The following is a 20019-nucleotide window of genomic DNA, read 5'->3' on the forward strand; positions in this document are numbered from 1 at the left end:
TTGTCTTTCACACTGCTCTCTGTAAACTCTAGAGACTGTTGTGCGTGAAAACCCCAGGAAAGCGGCATTTTCTGGGATACTCAAACCACCCCATCTGGCACCATGGTCAAAGCCATCCAAGTGATCACTCTCCTTCCCTATTCTGATGTCAAAAGATTCAAAGTACATCTATTATCAAAGTATGTATGCGGTATACAACTCTGAGATTTGTCTTCTCACCGACAGCAACGAAATAAAGAAAACCATGGAACCCATTCAAACGAAAACATCAAACCCCCTCCAGGCACCAAAAAACCCCAACAAATTACACAAATGGCAAAAAAAACAAGCGAAAACTACAGAATATAAAACATCAAACCACAAACTCAATGAAAGAGTCTGAAAATGCTCGGCTTCCACTCAATTCAGTTCAAGCTAGCAGCCGTTGTTCATTGACAGCAGGCTGTTTGGCCGGAGCAACAACTGAACCTCTTGACCGAGCCAGCGTGCTTTTATGCATTGTGTCGCCGCCACGTGATTGGCTGATTAGATATTTGCATTAACGAGCAGCTGTACTAATAAAGCAGCCATTGGGTACTTCCTTGGATTTAAAGGTTTTTGTTTACCTAAGCAGACCTGAAAAGACTTCATCGTGTGAGAAAAAGAAAGAGCAAGAAAATTCCAGTAATTACATAAGTAGAACACTGAATCTTGACCCACGATGAGTAACAGTTCAACTTATTGTTACATATATTGCTCATGGTAGCAATAGAAACTTTGAACACTTATGTGGGTGATTATGACAGAGTCTTTTGCTGTTCGTTCTATCAACAGCCATTGTGATTTTGAGAGTGAAAAGAAATACAACAGTTGATTGCCTTGCAAGTACTCAATGCACACTGTGAGGTGATTTATTTCTTCTGATGTGTGTTATCAAACACCTTTGAATAATTTGACAGATTCAAGTAGGCAGAATTAGCTTTCTATTAGGAAGAGGATGCGTGATTAATAACAGCAAAGTAGTAATTCTCCAAGGAATTTTCTTGGTTGGAAAAAAAATCATCCTGCAAATCACAGGCTAAGTGTCTAGCCACAGCATCTCCAGTCACATTCGGAAACAGCTTCAGAATCAGAATTAGGTTTAACATCATGCTGATACAATAGTATTTCTATGTTATATTGACTATCCTTGTGAGCACGTGGCCGAGTGGTTAAGGCATTGGACTAGCTACCTGAAGGTCGTGAGTTCGAGCCCCAGCCGAGGGAGCGTGTTGTGTCCTTGAGCAAGGCACTTAATCACACATTGCTCTGCGACGACGACTGGTGCCAACCTGTATGGGTCCTAATGCCCTTCCCTTGGACAACATCGGTGTCATGGAGAGGGGAGACTTGCAGCATGGGCAACTGCTGGTCTTCCATACAACCATGTCCAGGCCTGCGCCCTGGAGAGTGAAGACTTTCCAGGCGCAGATCCATGGTCTCGCAGGACTAACGGATGCCTTAATGACTATCCTGTTGCACATAGTATTCATTATAAATTAATATAAATTGCACATTTAGACAGAGGAGTAAAGATTTTTACTCCTCATGTATATGAAGGATGTAAGTAAAAAGTCAACTCAATTCAATCAGAATCAAAATCAGGTTTATTATCACCGGCATGTGTCGTGAAATTTGTTAACTTAGCAGCAGCAGTTCAATGCAATACATAATATAGAAGAAAATAATAATAATAATTAATAAGTAAATCAATTACAGTATATGTTTATTGAATAGATTAAAAATTGTGCAAAAACCAGAAATAATATATATTTAAAAAGTGAGGTAGTGTTCACGGGTTCAATGTCTATTTAGGAATCGGATGGCAGAGGGGCTGTTTCAGGAGCTGTTCCTGAATCGCTGAGTGTGTGCCTTCAGGCTCTGTACCTCCTTCCTGATGGTAACAGTGAGAAAAGGGGATGCCCTGGGTGCTGGAGGTCCTTAATAATGGACGCTGCCTTTCTGAGACACCACTTCTTGAAGATGTGCTGGGTACTTTGTAGGCTAGTGCCCAAGATGGAGCTGACTAAATTTACACTCCTCTGCAGCCTCTTTCAGTCCTGTGCAGTAGCTCCCCCCCCCCCAATGACTGAACATCACCGATGTATGTCGAGAAATTTATTGTTTTGCAGCAGCAGTACAGTGCAATACATTAAAATCACTATAAATTACACCAGGAAATATATATTGTATATCTTAAACATGAGAAAGTCTGCAGATGCTGGAAATCCAAAGCAACCATCTGTCTACATCGACGGAGTAAACAGGGAGTATCTGTTTCTCAGGGTTGAAATGTCTGGTACAAGAGGGCATGCATTGAAGGTGAGGGGGGGGTATGTTCAAGGGGAATGTGAGGAGTAAGTTTTTTTTACTCAGAGAGTGGTGGATGCTTGGTATGGTGGTAGAGGCAAATACATTAAATTCAATAGGCACATGGATGGGAAGGAAGATGGAGGGATCTGGACATTGTGTAGGTAGGAGGGATTCACGTTTGGGTGTTTTTGATTTGCTTTTTAGCTGGGTCAGCACAACATTATGGGCCAAAGGGCCTGTTCCTGTGCTGTACTCTTTTACATTCACATAAAATGCTGCAGAAACTCAGCAGGCCAGGCAGCATCTATGGAAATGAGTAAGCAGCTGACTTTTCGGGCTGAGATCCTCCTTCAAGACTGAGAATATACTCGTCGGGAGTGAGTCATTATGTAGCAATAAATTTATACAGCATCTTTCATACATTAAGGTACAGACTCAAAGTGCTTTACATAGATCGTAAAGATAAATCAATACAGTCATAAAAATATGAAACAAAATTTAAAATCATAAGTAAAGACAAACATTTTATGGAACAAAATCTAATCAAATATACCAAATTATATAAATATAATCAGCATCAACAGGCATTAAGTAATCTCATAAGTAGGCCAAATTTAAAAAGTAGGTTTTTGAAAGTGTTTTGAAACATTCCACAGTACTAGCCTGGCATATCTCTGTCGGTAGAATTTTCCAGAATTTTGGTGCCTAAGAGCAAAAGGCCACATCACCATTTCTTACATACTTGGCTCTAAGAACACTAAGCAAACAAGTACTCGAGGATCTAAGATTCTGATTAGGGATGTAGGGAGACAGACCCTCGGCAACATATGGAGAAGCTAAATTATCCAGATCCTTACATACAATTAAGAGTACTTTAAAATTTATCCTGAAGGACACAGGCAGCCAGTGTAATGATGTCAAAATGTGAAATGTGCTCAGATTTTCTCCTTTTTTTGGGGTGAAGATTCTTGCTGCTGCGTTTTGAACATGCTGCAGCCGATTTATATCTTTCTTAAGCAGTCCTGAAGGTCATCCAATTTAACACAGAGCTTAGGAGATGGCGCAGGAGGAAGGGTTTCCGATTTTTGGATCATTGGCCTTTCATCCAGGGAAGGTGGGAATCATACAGAAGGGACAGCTAGCACCTGAACTGGAGGGGAACTAATATCCCAGTGGGAAGGTTTGCTCGAGCTGCTTGGGGTGGGGGCGGAGGGGAGGATTGTTTAAACTAGAGTTGCAGGGGGATAGGAACCAGAGTGCCAGGACAGATAATGAAATGGTTGTGGAGAAAGATATCCTTAAGTCTACACGTAAGATAGGAATCAAAAAGTTGGGCACTGTGGGACTAAAGTTCTAAGTTATGTAAGGAGTATGCAAGGAGCATTGTAGGAAAGGTGGATGAGCTTAGGGCATGGATCAGCCTGTGGAATTCTGACATCGTAGCCATTAGTGAGACTTGGTTGCAGGAGGGGTAGGACAGGCAGCCTGTTTCCCTGGCTCTGTTTTTTACAATTCTGGGGATTGGGGTTCAATTTCTACCGCTGTCCATAAGGGGCTTCTTCATTCTCCCTGTGACCCCGTGGGTCTCCTCCAGATGCTTCGGTTTCCTCCCACAGTCCAGACACGTACAGGTTAGGGCGAGTAAGTTGTAGGCATACTACAAGCATGGCGACACCTGCGGACTGCCCCCGGTACATCTTTGGATTGCATTGGCAGTGATGCAAACGACATGTTTCACTGAGGTGTCAATGCTCAGATGAAAAATAAAGCTAATCTCATAGGGTGGATGCACTTTGACCCTAGAGTTGTGGAATCAAGAACTAAAGGGCATATGTTTAAGGTGTGAGGGGCCCAATTTAATAGGGACCGGAGGGGCAACTTTTTCACCCAGAGACAGGTCAGAGAGTGGCTAAAGAAGCTGCAGCAGGTTCATTAACAACACTTTTAAATGTACTTGGACCAGGTCACGGATGGCAAATGTGTAAAGGGGTATAGGTCAAACATGAGTAAATAGGTCTAGCTTGCTCGGCATGGACCAATTGGGTCAAGGGATCTCCTTACACACTGTATGACTATGACAATTTTTATTTATGTCCCAGGGTGTCAACATCTCCGGGGATCTATCCTGAGCCCAACATATTCATGCAATTGTGAAGACAGTGGCTATACTTCATTAGGAGTTGGAGGAGATTTGGTACGTCACCAAAAACACTCACAGATTTCCATAGATGCACCGTGGAGAACCTTGTCGTTGGGTTTGGAGGCTTGCGTGCCTCAGTGACCTGGAGAGCTATGTCGGCTGGAGTCAGGGCTTTATGCTTTGGCTCTTGGTAGGGTCACCAATGCCACACAGGTCAAAGGGTAGAGGCCAGACTAAGAGTGGTTCACCAGTCCTCCAGGTTCGGGGGTTCAGCACAGGGGTAACAACCCTGCTTGGTCAAACTAAACTGTTACAGAAACAGCAGTGGTACTGATGCTGAAGACCTAGCTCGGCCTTTAGAGGAATTCAGAACAATGAAAATTTGAGGGCCCTTTGTTTTACTACATGTTTGCAAACAAAAAGTGCATCAAATACTCATTATCACAAAATACTCTGCAGATGCTGGGGTCAAAGCAACACTCACAACATGCTGGAGTGAACACTGAATTCTCCAACTTCCAGTAATTCCTTCCCCTTCCCTTCCCCTATCCCAATTTCACTCTGCCCCCTCCCCCAGCTGCCTACTACCTCCCTCATGGTTCCGCCTCCTTCTACTACCCATTGTGTTTTCCCCTATTCCTTCTTCACCTTTCCTGCCTATCACCTCCTTGCCTCCTCTCCCCCACCCCTTTATCTTTCCCCTTACTGGTTTTTCACCTGGAACCTACCAGCCTTCTCCTTCCCACCCTCCCCCCACTTCTTTATAGGGCCTCTGCCCCTTCCCTCTACAGTCCTGACGAAGGGTTCCGGCCTGAAACGTTGACCGATTGTTTCCACGGATGCTGCCCGACCTACTGAGTTCCTCCAGCGTGTTGTGAGTGTTGCATCAAATACTCGTTGCTCTGAATTCTTGCGTCAAATTTAGTGTTTGTGCTTAACAAACCATTTTGCTTCTTCACGTTCCCTCCTTCCTTTTTAAAGTTGTGGGTAATCCTGTGGCTAAGTGGATTACTCTTGATGGCTACGCGACAAGGGAACATCCTCAGTGAAAACCTACCCGCCAGGTCCATTAACGCCCAGGCCACCCCGCTAAATTCCTTTGTTTGAGAGGGCAGGCAAGCACGAAAAGTGGCTTGCTTTCCCAAATCTGGAACGCGAGGATGAAGCAAATTTCTACACTAAAAGCATTCTGACTTTGAGCAGTTATCCAAACACAGAACAGGGCAGGAAGTGAACTAATTTCCTTAATTGCATTAAATATCTCAAGTAGATTACCTTTAAGCCTTCTTAACTCAAGGAAGACCCAAGAGGTGGCAAGGTAACACAGTGGTTAGCACAGCGCTTTGTGGTACAGGCGACCCAGGTTCAATTCCCACCACTGCCTATAAGGAGTTTATACGTTCTCCTTGTGACTGCGTGGGTTTCTTCCGGGTGCTCTGGCTTCCTCCCACAACTTAAAGGTGTACCGGTTAGTAGGTTAATTTTTTCATTGTGAATAGTCCCTTGGGTTAAATCAGGGATTGCTGGGCGGGTGCCTTGAAAATAAGGGCGGGCCTGTTCCGCACTGTATCTCACTAAATAAAGAACAAGTTAGTACAATATCTGACCCCCAACCTCCCAAGCTGTGGTGAATTTTAATCTTAGGTAACCATTTCAACAGGCATAAACAAGCAATCAGCCAAAAGCTGGCTGATTTTATTTAGAGAATCCACACTCATAACCACGTAAATGTTGCCAAATGGCACCACACAGTCAACACCAACACCAAATGAGACAATTCAAGAGTCTCTGCTTGGTGTCAGGTTGCTTCTGGGGCATCCTGGGCGACAATTTTTACAAGCAGGAGCAGATAATCTTCCTGCCAGAGTGGCAAGATGTCGTAGGAAACACCAGGGACATAGGAAGAGCTGCCACGGTGATTTATGAGGCCCAAAACACACAGCAGCAAACAAACACTGCAGTAACCATAGCAACCACGGGTAGGAAAGTGGCTGCACACACTTTGCCGCTTGAAGTACTTTAATGAAAGCCTTTAGCGCTCGCAGGATAACAAACCCGTCTTCAGAGTTATTTACTTTGTTGTCAGTTCCAATATGTAAATAACAGCCAATCCAAAATTGTGTTTAGTCAATTGTCAATCATTTCCAAAGGTTTCCATTAACAGTGCTAGATCCTCACGAGTAACAAGGTGAAGACATACTGATGTTGGCCCGTACTAGCAAGACTCCATTCGCACCACTTAGGATTGCTGAGGGCTGTTTCCCTTCCCCAAAATTTGCTTTTCTTTTATTCCACCCCTCTGCTAAGTGAAACATTTAAGGGGATCAAGAGGGGTAACCTCTTCGTTCAGAGGGCAGGGGTGAGTGTGAGATGAGCTGATGAGGGGAAGAGGTGGATGTGGGCTCGATTTCAACACTTAAGAGAAATCTGGGCAAGTACGTGAACGAGAAGAGTATGGAGGGTGATGGTCCAGGTCGATGAGACTAGGCAGGTAACAGTTCAGCATGGACTAGATGGGCTGAAGGGCCTGTTTCTGCACTGTAGCGTTCCATGACTCTATGACTCTCGACTTACTCCAGGGCAATATCGGTGAAGCATCAGTCTGAAGCCTGAAGCAGCAGAAAATGCCAGCTGGTTACTCATTTCATTTAGAACACGTGCCCCAGTTTAGGACAGACCTTGTACCCCCTGGCTCCAGTGTTCATTGTAGCTCAAACTAGGCACCATCACTTCTTCACACCTGGTCAGGTAACATCCTCATTCCAATCACGTGCCAGCAAGCATTTAATATACCAAGGACACTTCAAAACTGACTAGATTAATTACCGCACAAGAGAGACAACAGATGTTAGAAATCTGAAGCGACACACAAACCGCTGGAAGAACTCGCTGTAATACTGATACATTTGACTTTACCTTCTCCTTCCCAAATTGCAGTGTGAATTCTATCATATTAGGATCACTGTGTCCTAAGGGTTCCTTTACCTTAAACTCCCTAATCAAATCCAGTCTATTACACAAACAACAGAAATTCTGCAGATGCTGGAAATTCAAGCAACACACCTCAAAGTTGCTGGTGAACGCAGCAGGCCAGTCAGCATCTTTAGGAAGAGGTACAGTCGACGTTTCAGGCCGAGACCCTTCATCAGGACGAACGAAGGGTCTCGGCCTGAAATGTCGACTGTACCTCTTCCTAGAGATGCTGCCTGGCCTGCTGCATTCACCAGCAACTTTGATGTGTGTTGCCAGTCCATTACACAGCACCCTATCCAGAATAACTGACCCCCTAGTGGGCTCAGCCACAAGTTGCTCTAAAAAGCCATCTCACCGGCATTCTACAAAGTCTCTCTCTTGGGATCCAAATTCAGCACCAACCTGATTTTCCCAATCTACCTGCATATTGAATATCGTAACATTGCCCTATCCACATGCATTTTCTATCTCCCACTGTAATTTGTCACTGACATCCTGGCTACAGGTCAGAGGCCTGCATATAACTCCCAGCAGGATCTTTACAGACTTGCAGTTCCTTAACTGTACCCACAATGATTCAATTGTAACAATGATCCAATCCTATATAACCTCTTTCTAAGGATTTGATTTCATTTTCACTTGGAGGTAGGATCTGAAATTCATTACTAGAGTTGTAGAGTTGCTACTTGGAAGCAAAGGCTGGTAAAACACGGGAGAGAGGAGAGAGGAGCAGAGGTAAACATTGACAGGATTAAAAGTAGGAAAAAAAAATACCTGTGTGGAGCGTGGATCAGTATAACCAAATGCACAGTACATTTTTATGCAAACATTTATCTTCTGTGTTTAAGAGAGTGGAAGTAATTGTAACTAAACTGCTGCCTAGAGAAATTACAGTACAGGATCTACTTCTTCCTAGTCGAGGCCACAACGACTCGCAATATTGGTCAAAAGAATCCGTTCTAGTGGTGATAATTTCAGTGATGTTAATGGTGGAACATACTGGTCCAAGGTTCTAGTGCACATCAGCCAGAGGAATATTTCCTCTGTTGTGGTTCTGGATGTTTGGTCTGAAGGTACAGAGAACAGCCAATGGGGACACACACACAATCAAGGGATGTCAACCAATGTTCCGTCTAATTTGTAATGACCAGTGTGCACAAAAATCTTGTGCTGTGCAATTTTTTGCCTGGTGACAAATTATTCAGTGCACACTGAATAAATTCTTCAATAAAAACAGTATGAATAAGCCAGTTCTAAAATCTGCAGACAAACCATCACAAACTCCACGTTGGAAACACCATCTGCATCAGGAACCAGAAAGGGAAATGTGATTGTGTATGATCGTGAAATATACGTAACATGCCAATAAGGTAGAGCGTCACAACCTTTTGTGCACGGTTTAAATTCCTTCGTGCGCTAGTAGCAAAAGATACATGTACATGCACACACACCGTAGAGCGAACATTGATGTCAACACAGTAGCGGATTGTTTAAGTTATCACATCCAGAGGGTTGAACTATCTTTCTGAAGCTGCGAAGTTTTAATAATCAAATCAAGCCAATTGACAATTAAAAGCTGGTATAAATATTAGTGACCCTGACATCTACTAGATTGTTGTTAAAAACTCAACTGGGTCCCAACGTGCTTCAGGAGGCAAATCCAGAGGGCAAACTAAGACCGGTCCTCTGGGTTCCAGGGATCAGCTCAGGGCCAGCAATCCTAACTGATAAAACAAAACTGTTACGGAAACAGCAACGAAGAATCTTTCTGCATCTGAGTGCGATGGTATTCATGGGTCTCCACCTGGGGCTTGCATGACTAACGCAGTGAAAGCAGACAAGAAGCTACTGACATGATGAAGGGAGCCCTGAACCCCGCCAGAGATAGCAGGGCTCTCATTGCTGCCCGAAACGCCAGTGGCATAAGGGGTAGTAAGTAATTTTGAAAGGTGGCAATTGCCTAATTACAAGCGAAAAACAGATTTGTACCCCTACCATCAGTACACACAAAGACTCTGCAGTGAGTCAATGTGTATCAGTGTGTGTGTGTGTGTGTGTGTATACGTACATATTTGAGGGGTGGGGGAGGGAAATAAATTTTCACTTACCTCCTCAGACTGCCATTTGGTGCTCAGGACTCTACAAAGCGGTTCCTGTACAGTGGCGTTGCCAGACTAGACACTTTTCACCCTCGTACCGACTCCTGCCAAGCTGTGAACGATCAAAGGTGGATGAAGAGCTTGTTAATGAACCGCAGAGGTGGCGATGCGAGTATTTTGCCTCTGTTTAAGGTCTATTTCTCTTTTCTCCCGCCTCTTGCTGAGTGCCACTTGTCCTCACTGTGAACCCTCTGAAACCACGGGCAGGCGGCTGTACTTTTCCTGACCTTCGACCCCACTTGCTGCCTACTACCCTGTATGAAACAGGAATGCTGACACTGGCAAATAAAAATGGAGAAAAGAGGTACAAAATTGAATGAAAACAAATCAAAACATGCTGCACTACACGAAGATTTAGTGTTAGAAGACGCCAACTCCTTCGAGAGGACCACAACCTTATCGTAGGGTTTGGAGGCTTGCCTCAATGACCCGGAGTGCCGTGTTGGCTGGAGTCAGGCTTTATGCTTTGGCTCTTGGTAGGGTCACCCATGCCAAACAGGTCAAAGGGTAGAGGCCTGACTAAGAGTCATCCACCAGAGGTTCAGTTCAGGGCTAACAACCCTGACTGGTAAAACAAAACTGTTACGGAAACAACATCAAAGAATCCTTCCACATCTGAGTGCGACGGTATTCCTGAGTCTCCACCCGGGACTTGCATGACTGACAGCAGCGAAAACCGAGAGGAAGCTACTGACACGATGATGGAAGGCCTGAACACCCCCAGAGACGCAGAGCCTTTATTGCTGCTCTAAACGCCAGCGGTGTAACAGGCAGTAGGTAAGAAACTATATTTACTCTCACAAATGCTACAAAACTTCTGTAAAAAAAAAATGCATTTGAAAAATAATCCACATTTCAAATCTCTCTCTGTATCTTTCTGCTTTCTGGGATAGCACGGCCTTGCAGATCTGAAGGTTCAAGACATTCTCCAGACAAGGCCTAGATGGAATGGACATGGCAAAGACGTTTGGGAGAGTGGGAGAGTCTAGGAACAGAGGGCACAGCCTCACAATAGAGGAAGGTTCCTTTCAAACAGAGATGAAGAAGAATTTCTTTAGCCGGAGGGTGGTGAACCTGTGGAATTTATTGCCACAGACGGCTATGGAGGCCACGCCATTGGCTGATAGGTTCTTGATTAGTAGGGGGCATCAAAGGTTACTGAGAAAAGGCAGGAGAATGAAATTGACAGGGAAAATAATTCAGCCACGATCGAATGGCCTAATTCTGCTCCTGCATCTTATGGTCTTACAATATAAGTAGGATATTGACGTGTCTTTGCTGATGAATGGTTGCTGGTTTGAAACAGGTCAGTCAGCATTGGTAGGGAGAGAGACGGCAAGAATGTATGATGTCAAGGACCTTTCATTGAAGCAGATAAAGTGACAAAACAGAGCAGTCGGGAGAAAAAAGGAAAGATGTTTGATAATTGGACAACTATTGGCTTGCAACCGAACAATGGCTCTGTAGACAGAAAAGAATTGAAATAGAAAGGTACAACTTTTATACGGCCACATCTGTCTGTATAAAGAACTGCTTAAAATCCAGTATCAAAACCCAAGGGGTTGCAAAATGCCAAGTTGGTAGATTAAAGATTATCACAAACATCAGAATACCTTTAGATGCTGGAAATCCACAGGAAGACACACAAATTGCTGGAGGAGCTCAGCAGGTCAGCAGTATTTATGGATAAGAGTAAAAACGTCGACATTTCGGGCCGAGACCCTTCTTCAGGGCTTCATATGTTCTTTCATCTTAAATTGGGCATTGTTGAAACAGGGTTCAAAGTTGGAGCAGAGGTGGAATGTTGACCGTTGCAGACTGCAGCATTCTATTAATCAGCCCCCAATCTGCATCTGGCTTCCCCGATGCAGAGGAGGCCAAATTGTGAGAGAAGCATTGCTCCTAGTGAATTATTGCTTTGCCTGCGAGAAACGTCCGGGATCCCAGACGATGAAGTGGGGGGACAAAAGGGCGAGCACTGCACCGAGAGACACTGAGAGAAGGGGAGTGGCTGGTTGAGGTGGAACGGCAGAACTGAGGAGTTGCACAGCAGACTCCCTTCAGAGTGCTGAAGGTTCGAGAAGGTTGGATTGGACGCAGGGTTGCAGGATGTCTGACCGTGGAAGTTAATGGAGGAAGCCCCAGTGAATGAGGTGGGTGAGAGGGGAGGATGACACTATTCTTGTTCTACAGAGAAGGCAAGTAGAGTCAATTTAGTTATTTACTTATTAAGATACAGAGTGCAATAGGCTCTTACATTCTTTTGAGCTGTGCCACCTAGCGATCCCCCGATTTAATCCTAGGGACAATTTACCCACCAACTGGTACGTCTTTGGACTGTGGGAGGAAACCAGAGCACCTGGTGGAAACCCACACAGTCACAGGGAGAAGGTACAAACTCCTTACAGGCAGCGATGGGAACTGAACCCGGGTCGCCCGTACTGTAAAGCGTCGCGCTAACCACGACGCTACCGTGCCGCGTAGCGGGAAGTGACGTAACAGAGACGTAGCATTGACTGGTAGAGCAAAAGCCGTGGTTTGGGAATAAATAGCGTATAAAGGGAATGTCTTGTTGCCATTACAGTTACAACGAATATGGAAAACTGAGAAAATGGAAGGGAGTCCTTGCAGGAAGCAGAGTGGGAGAAGGTGCAGCCAAGGTAGCTGAGGGAGTGGATGGTCTATAATGGTCCTTCCCTTTCTCCTATGGTCCACTCTCCTCTCCCATCAAATCCTTTCCTCTCCAGCCCTTGACTTTTCCCAGCCACCTGGCGTCACCTATCACCTTTGAGCTAGCCTCCTTCCCACTTTCAGGCATCTCCCCACTTCCTTCTCAGTTCTGAAGAAGGGTCTCGGCCCGAAACATGGCCTGTGTTCCATGGATGCTGCCTGGCCTGCTGAGTTCCTCCAGCATTTTGGATGCGTTGTTAAAACTTATCACGTGAACTGCAAGCGCGAAGACAGAGAAGGAACAACAGGGTGCAAATTGTCAGCAAAAAATAAAGGTCAAGTGGCAATCTACTTGCCCTTACTTCCCATTTGGTGCATTGCCCTTTGTGGCCTCTTCCTCACTGGAGAAGCAAAATGCAGATCGGGTTACCGACTTTGCAGGAGCACTTTTCAGTCCAAAGGCTGGCCCTGATTTTCCAGTTGCCTGTCACTTTAACCCTCCATCCCAACCTGACCTGCCTTTAAAATTCTACACTGTGCTTGGTCCTTGAGAGAAGAGCTCTGCTTTACCACTACTGATGCTGTCTGACCTGCTGGACACTTCCAACACAAATAACGTGCTTTTGTCCATTATACATTTAGGGTAGAAGGTGAATCCCTATTTACTTCAAGTAGTGAAATCAACATTTCATACAACCGACAACCACCTTAGTATGTAATTTGGACAGCAGTTGTATATATTTTTAAAAATAAACTTCCACCAATTATTGCATTTTTAAAAAAAAAACTCCTGCATCTGAAGCAGACAAAATTAGTGACAGCTTATGAATTGCATGCTAAATAATTACTTCTTTTAGCTTCGAAGGACACAGTGTTCTTAACTATCTAAGACAATTAGGCAGGACCATAAGGTACAGGAGGAGAGTTGGGCTGTTCGACCAGTCGAGTGTGCTCAGACATTTCATCATGGCTGATCCATTCCCTTCTCAACGCCATTCTCCTGCCTTCTCCCAGTAACACTTCAAGCACTGGCTAATCTAAAACCTACCACCCTCCGCCTTAAATAGACCCAGTGACTCGGCCTTCACAGCCACCTGTGGCGATGAATTCCACAGATTCTCTGCATATTTTGGCTAAAGAATCTCCTACTCATCTCCGTCCTAAATGGACATCCCTCTATTCAGAGGTTGTGTCCTCTGGTGCTAGACTTCCCCACAATAAGGACCATCCCCTCTACATCCACTCAAGCCCATTCGATAGGCTTCAATGAGATTCCACTTCACTCTTCTAAATTCCAGCAAGTACAGGTCCAGAACCAGCAAGCACTCCTCATACGATGAGCCTTTCATTTCAGGAATCTTTTTTGTGAACCTTCTCCAATGTCAGCACATCCTTTCTTAGAAAAGGGCCCAAAGCAGCTCAAAAATCTCCAAGTGAGGCCTCACCAGGGCCTTATAAAGCCTCAACATTCACCCTTGCTTTCATATTCTAATCTTCTCAAAATGAATGCTAACATCGCATGTGACTTCTCACCACTGACTCAACCTGCAAGTTAACTTTAGGGAATCCTCCACAAGGACTCCCAAGTCCCTTTGCACTGTGGAGTTTTACATTTTCTACCCTTTCAGAAAATAGTCTTTGCTTTTATTCCTGCCACCAAAGTGCATGACCGTACACTTTCCGACACTGGGTTCCATCTGCATCCATCCCTAACCCTACTGTCTAAGTCCTTCTGTAGACTCTCTACTTCCTCAACACCACCTTCCCCTCCGCCTATCTTTGTATCATCCACAAACCTAGCCGCAAAGCCATCAATTCCAGCATCCAAATCAATGACAGACAACATAAAAAGAACCGGTCCCAACTCCGACCTTAGTGGAACACCACGTGTCACCTGTAGGCAATGAGATAAGGCTCCCCTTATTCCCCCTCTTTGCCTCCTGCCAATCAGCCACTGTTCCATCCACGCCAGCATCTTTCCTGCAATACCACAGGCCCTCATCTTGCTAAGCAGCCTCACGTGCAGCATCTTGTCAAAGCCTTCTGAAAATCCAAGTACACAACATTGAAGACCACCGATTCACCTTTGTCAATACTGATTGTTATTTCCTCAAAGAATTCCAACAGGTTTGTCATGCAAGATTTCCCTTTAAGGCAATCATACTAACCTTGGCGAATTTTATCTTGTACTGCCAAGAACCCCCAAGACCTCATCCTTAACAATCAACTTAAAAATTACCCTTATCGCATTTGTTAAATGACAGTTGACAATTTGCACATCACAGTTCCCAACTACTGAGGTCACAGTAACTTGCCTATAATGTCCTTTGTTCTGCCTCCCTCCCTTCTTGAAGAGTGGAGTGACATTTGCAATTTTCCAGTCCTCTGGAACCATTGTAGAATAAAGAGCACTACTGATGCCTAAGCAATCTCTTCAGCTACCTCTTTCAGAAGCCTGGGATGTAGACCGTCTGGTCCAGGGTGATTTATCAACCTTCAGACCTTTCAGTTTCCCAAACACCTTCTCCCTAGTAATGGCAACTTCACTGACTTCTGCCCCCTGACTTCTCACGAACTTCTGGCATTCTGCTAGTGTCTTCCACGGTGAAGACTGATACAAAATATTTATTCAGTTCGTCCGCCATTTCTTTGTCTCCATCACCACCTCTGTGCAGTCTCATTTTCCAGCAGTCCAATGTTTTACTGCTCTTTAAAATATCCTTGCATATTTACCAATTATGTACGTTTGTAATTAATATACAGTCGTTAACATATGTCTATGAAAACAAATACAAATTGCCTCATTGGTTTTGTGCACAGATTGAGATATCTCAGGTGACTAAACTTCAGCCCCTGAGGTAATCCCTCTGCTCTGCCAAATTTATGTTAATCTGAGGAGGATCTATTCATTTGCATGAAACATGAGCAGTTGGCAAATGGTAATCTTAAAGTTTATTTTATTGAGATACAGCACACAGTAGGCCTTTCCACCCCTTCTGGGTGTGCCGCCCCCGAATTAATCCCAGCCTAATTACGGGACAATTTACAATGAACAATTAGCCTACCAACCGGTACGTCTTTGGACTGTGGGAGGAAACCGGAGCACCCGGAAGAAACCCACGCAGTCACGGGGAGAACGTACAAACTCCTTACAGGCGGCAGCGAGAATTGAACCCGGGTCGCCTGTACTCTAAACTGTTGTATTAACTACTACGCTTACAGAGCATAGTGGTTAGTGCCACAACATCAGTCACAAATGCTATTCTATTTCTTTTTCTGTAAATGCCCACAAGAAAATGAATTAAGGTTGGATATGGTAACATATTTGTACTTTGGTAAGAAATTTTACTTTGAATGAATGACAGGGAAAATACAGTCAAGAGTTATTGCTGGCATTTAAGATACTGGCTACCACGTATCAGCGGGTAATCCACCAGCCATTTCATAGAGCCGATAGCATTCTATTGAAATAATCACAAAGAGATATCATAAACTCCTGAACATGTATTTAATCTTTACTGAAGAAGAGTATGTGCATCTTCATTACAGATCTATCATTACACAAGCTTCATGCCAGACCAACATGTTCCGATTTCATGATAGAAAGATGTGACCACACTATAAATATTTAGAAGTCAGGCATCTCCGCCTCCATCTGCCACAAGCAGAACTTCCCAGTGGTCAAATCTTATATTACATCTGGGTAGCCAACAACCTGATGGCATGCATACTGATTTCTTCTTCTGGTAAAAAAAAATTCCCCCACCCTCTATTCACTTTTACCTCTTCTCACTCCCTTCCTTCCCTTTCTCCTATGGGCCACTCTCCTCTTCTATCAGATTCCTTCCTCTTCAGCTCTTGACCTTTCCCACCCACCTGGCTTCACCTATCACCTTCCAGCTAGTCTTCTTTCCCCTCCCTCCACCTTTTTATTCTGGCACCTTCTCTCTTCCTTCTCAGTTCTGAAGAAGGGTCTTGCTCCGAAATGTCTACAGTTTATTCATTTCCGTAGGTGCTGCCTGGCCTGCTGAGTTCCTCCAGCATTCTGCGTGTATTGCTAAAAATATGCCATTTAGGTAAGGCTGCCAAGATAAAAATAGATATTTCTGTCATTGAATGTCCTGCATTTAATCAATAATTTAAGAGTGAAAAGAGCAGGATTGGACCAGGTTGGAGGAGAACACTGCATTTACATCATTTCAATTTACTTCTCATGTTTCCTCCAGCCACGATGACCCCTATATTACACGGCCTGGTATGGAAACGCCAGTGCCCTTGAACAGAGAATCCTACAAAAGGTAGTGGATTCAGCCCAGTGCATCAGGGGTAAAGCCCTCCCAACTACTGAGCACATCTACATGAAACGCTGTCGTAGGAAAGCAGCATCCATCATCAGAGATCCTCACCACCCAGGCCATGCTCTCTTCTCGCTGCCGCCATCAGGTATAAGGTACAAGAGCCTCAGGACTCGTGCCACCAGGTTCAAGAACAGTTACTACCCCTCAACCATCAGGCTCTTCAACAAAGGGGATACCTACACTCAATTGTCCATCCATTCAGACGTTCCAACAACCAATGATCTCACTTTAAAGACTCTTTATCTGATGTCCTCGTTATTTATTGCTATTTAGTTATATTTGCACTTGCACGGTTTGTTGTCTTCTGCACTCTGGTTGATCTTTCATTGACCCTGTTATAGTCTCTACTCTATAGATTTGCTGAGTATGCCCACAGGAAAATGAATCTCAGGGTTGTATGTGGTGACTTACGTAGTGCGACAAGGTTTACTTTGATTTACAGTGCCAGTGATCGGAAGAACAGGGTTCAATTCCCGCCACTGTTGGTAGGGGATTTGCATGTTCTCCCTACGACTGTGTGAACTTCCTCCGGGTGCTCCGTTTCTTTTAAAAAAAATTGAGATACAGGCAGAGTAGGCTCTTCCAGCTCTTTAAGCCCAGAGATCCCCCGATTTAAACCCAGCAATCCCTCGATTTAGACCCAGCGATCCACCGATTCAGACCCAGCGATCCCCCGATTGAAACCCAGCGATCCCCCAAATCAAGCCCAACGATCCCGCGATTTAAACCCAGCCTAAACTCGGGACAAACTACAATGACCAATTATCCCAACGCCTTTCCTCCCACATTCCAAAGACAGACGAAAGGGTTAGGATTGGTGAGTTATCAGCATGCTATGCTGGCACTGGAAGGGTGGCACGTGCGGGCGGCCCCCAGCATGTCCTCGGAATGTGTAGGTCACTGGCACAAAATGATGCGTTTCATTGTGTGTTTCAATGTTTTTTTAAACATTTTTTTAAATTATTGACGTACTGCATGGAATAGGCCTTCCTGATCCTTCGAGCCATGCTGCCCAGCAATCTCCAGATTTAATCCGAGCCTAATCATGGGACAATTTACAACGACCAATCAACCTACCAACCGCTACGTCTTTAAGACTGTGGGAGGAAACCGGAGCACCCTGGGGAAACCCACGCGGCCATGGGGAGGGCGTACAAACTCCTTGCAGGCAGCGGCGGGAATTGAACCCGGGTCGCCTGCACTGTAAACGTTGCGCTAACCACTACCCTACCATTTTGAGGTACATGTGGCAAATAAAGCCAATCTTTGACCTCTTTGGCTTGTACACACTGGAATTAAGGAGATTGAGGGGGGATCTGATTGAGACATATAAGATTATTAAGGGATTGGACAAGATAGAGGCAGGAAATATGTTCCAGATGCTGGGAGAGTCCAGTACCAGAGGGCATGGTTTAAGAACAAGGGGTAGGTCATTTAGGACAGAGTTGAGGAGGAACTTCTTCTCCCAGAGAGTTGTGGAGGTGTGGAACGTGCTGCCTCGTTAGGCAGTGGTGGCCAATTCTCTGGATGCTTTCAAGAAGGAGATAGATAGGTATCTTATGCATAGGGGAATCAAGGGTTATGGGGACAAGGCAGGAACCGGGTATTGATAGTAGATGATCAGCCATGATCTCAGAATGGCGGTGCAGGCTCGAAGGGCCGAATGGTCTACTTCTGCACCTATTGTCTATTGTCTATTTACCCCAACAACCAACAACTTCTAATATCCAGGTGGCAGTCTCATGCAGCTGAAGACACCAAGTCTTTGCCAGCCTGAAGCGTTCCTTCAATGACTTGGCTCAACGCGAGGGTCGGCCCAACTCAACCTATGTGGGGATGGAGGAACGCTATTCATTTGGACAGGTCAATGCAAAGGGGCAGAGATCGGCTGGCAACTAACAGGGGAATTATATACAATTATATGTGGGCTTCTTTTTGCGTGACTGTTTGTTTTTGCTCACTATTCTGAATGTGCTGTGTATGTTTTGCACCTTGGCCCCAGAGGAAGACTTTTTCCACTCGGCTGTGTTCATGTATAGTTGAATGATAATTAAACTTGAATTTGAATTCCTTTGGATTGACACAACTTTATCTTTTTAATTAACCACTGCCAATGGGCCCTATTCTTGCAATTTTTCCTTTCTTGTTTGAATGTCAATTCTGTATATTCAAACCAATCACCTTAAAGTTCTGCCCTTGTACTGCGACTGAATGAACTTGTCAATTCACCAGCTGTGCCTTCGTACATGCCGAAATTTTATTGTTCAAGTTTAAAAATGAAGTTCATTCTTCTCTCCCTCAAACTCAGAATAAAATTCAATCAGGAAAGCATGCCAGCAAGCTTGGGGTTTGAATGCTTGCGTACCCAAGTGCAGAATTTGAAGACAGACCGGCTACTGGATTCTGCAATCTGGCAGCAGAGTGCAAAACTACTGGTATTTGAGCTGCGAAAACTGTCTGCAGATGCTGCCTCACTGAATCTCTTTACTAATTTATTGAGTTGCAGCACAGAATAGTCCTTCTGGTCCTTTGAGCCACACCACCCAACAATCAATCCCCAATTTACAATGACCAATTAACCTACCAACCGGTCGGTCTTTGGACTGCGAGAGGAAACCTGCACGGGGAGAACGTACAAACGCCTTACAGGCGGCGGCGGGAATTGAAACGGGGTCACTGGTACTGTAAAGTGTCGTGCTGACCACTACGCTACCGTGTCGCCTCACTTTTTCTGCACACGAGGAAGAAAAATACATTTTAGTTGTAAATTACTTTTTGCATTTGAAGTTGCAGACTTCTGAAAGATTCAGAACGTCAGAAGCTTAGGGTGTGCCTTTGCTCTCGGGCAAAGGTTTTGTTTGACACTTGCGCGCGTCCTGACCGGTTCCTGTAATTGTATTGCACAGATTGATGACACTGGGCTCCAGTAACATCAAGCCGGGTTTGGCAGATGAGTTACAACAGGTTTTTGCCCAAAGCTAGTGCAGAAATTCGGGAGGAGAAAAAGAAATGGCTTTATTAGTCAAAACTTAACAATGAAACATGCCGTTTGTGTCAATGCCAACACAGTCCGAGGATGTGCCGGGAGCAGCCCACAAGTGTCCGGTACTAACGTAGCACACCCACAACTTACTGACCCTAACTTGTGTGCCTTTGGACTGTGGGAGGAAACAGGAGCACCCGGAGGAAACCCACACGCTCATGGGCAGAACGTACAAGCTCCTTACAGACAGAAGCAGGAATTCAACCCCAATTGACTATTCCTGGTGCTGTAAAGCTGACCGCTATGCTACTGAGCCGCCTGTATATCTGTATATACATCCATATATTTTGTCCGTGTATGCATAAATGTATATGCAGAGCCATTGAAAGTGGCCAGAAACATTCA

At 44.7% G+C, this 20019-nt stretch overlaps 1 protein-coding gene across 4 annotated transcripts in view; it reads right to left on the bottom strand.

Annotated features, from left to right (window-relative positions):
* Window positions 1–20019, bottom strand: part of LOC134338785 (cAMP-dependent protein kinase inhibitor alpha-like) — a 174257-nt gene that overhangs the window by 113924 nt on the left and 40314 nt on the right. For all 4 annotated transcript variants that reach the window (XM_063034846.1, XM_063034844.1, XM_063034848.1 and 1 more), the window contains exon 2: window positions 9553–9655. The gene's annotated coding sequence lies outside the window, so the exon portion shown is untranslated. The remainder of the gene's footprint in view (window positions 1–9552; window positions 9656–20019) is intronic.

The sequence above is a fragment of the Mobula hypostoma genome, chromosome 28 (assembly GCF_963921235.1).
Source record: "Mobula hypostoma chromosome 28, sMobHyp1.1, whole genome shotgun sequence".
NCBI classification, from domain to species: Eukaryota; Metazoa; Chordata; class Chondrichthyes; order Myliobatiformes; family Myliobatidae; genus Mobula; species Mobula hypostoma.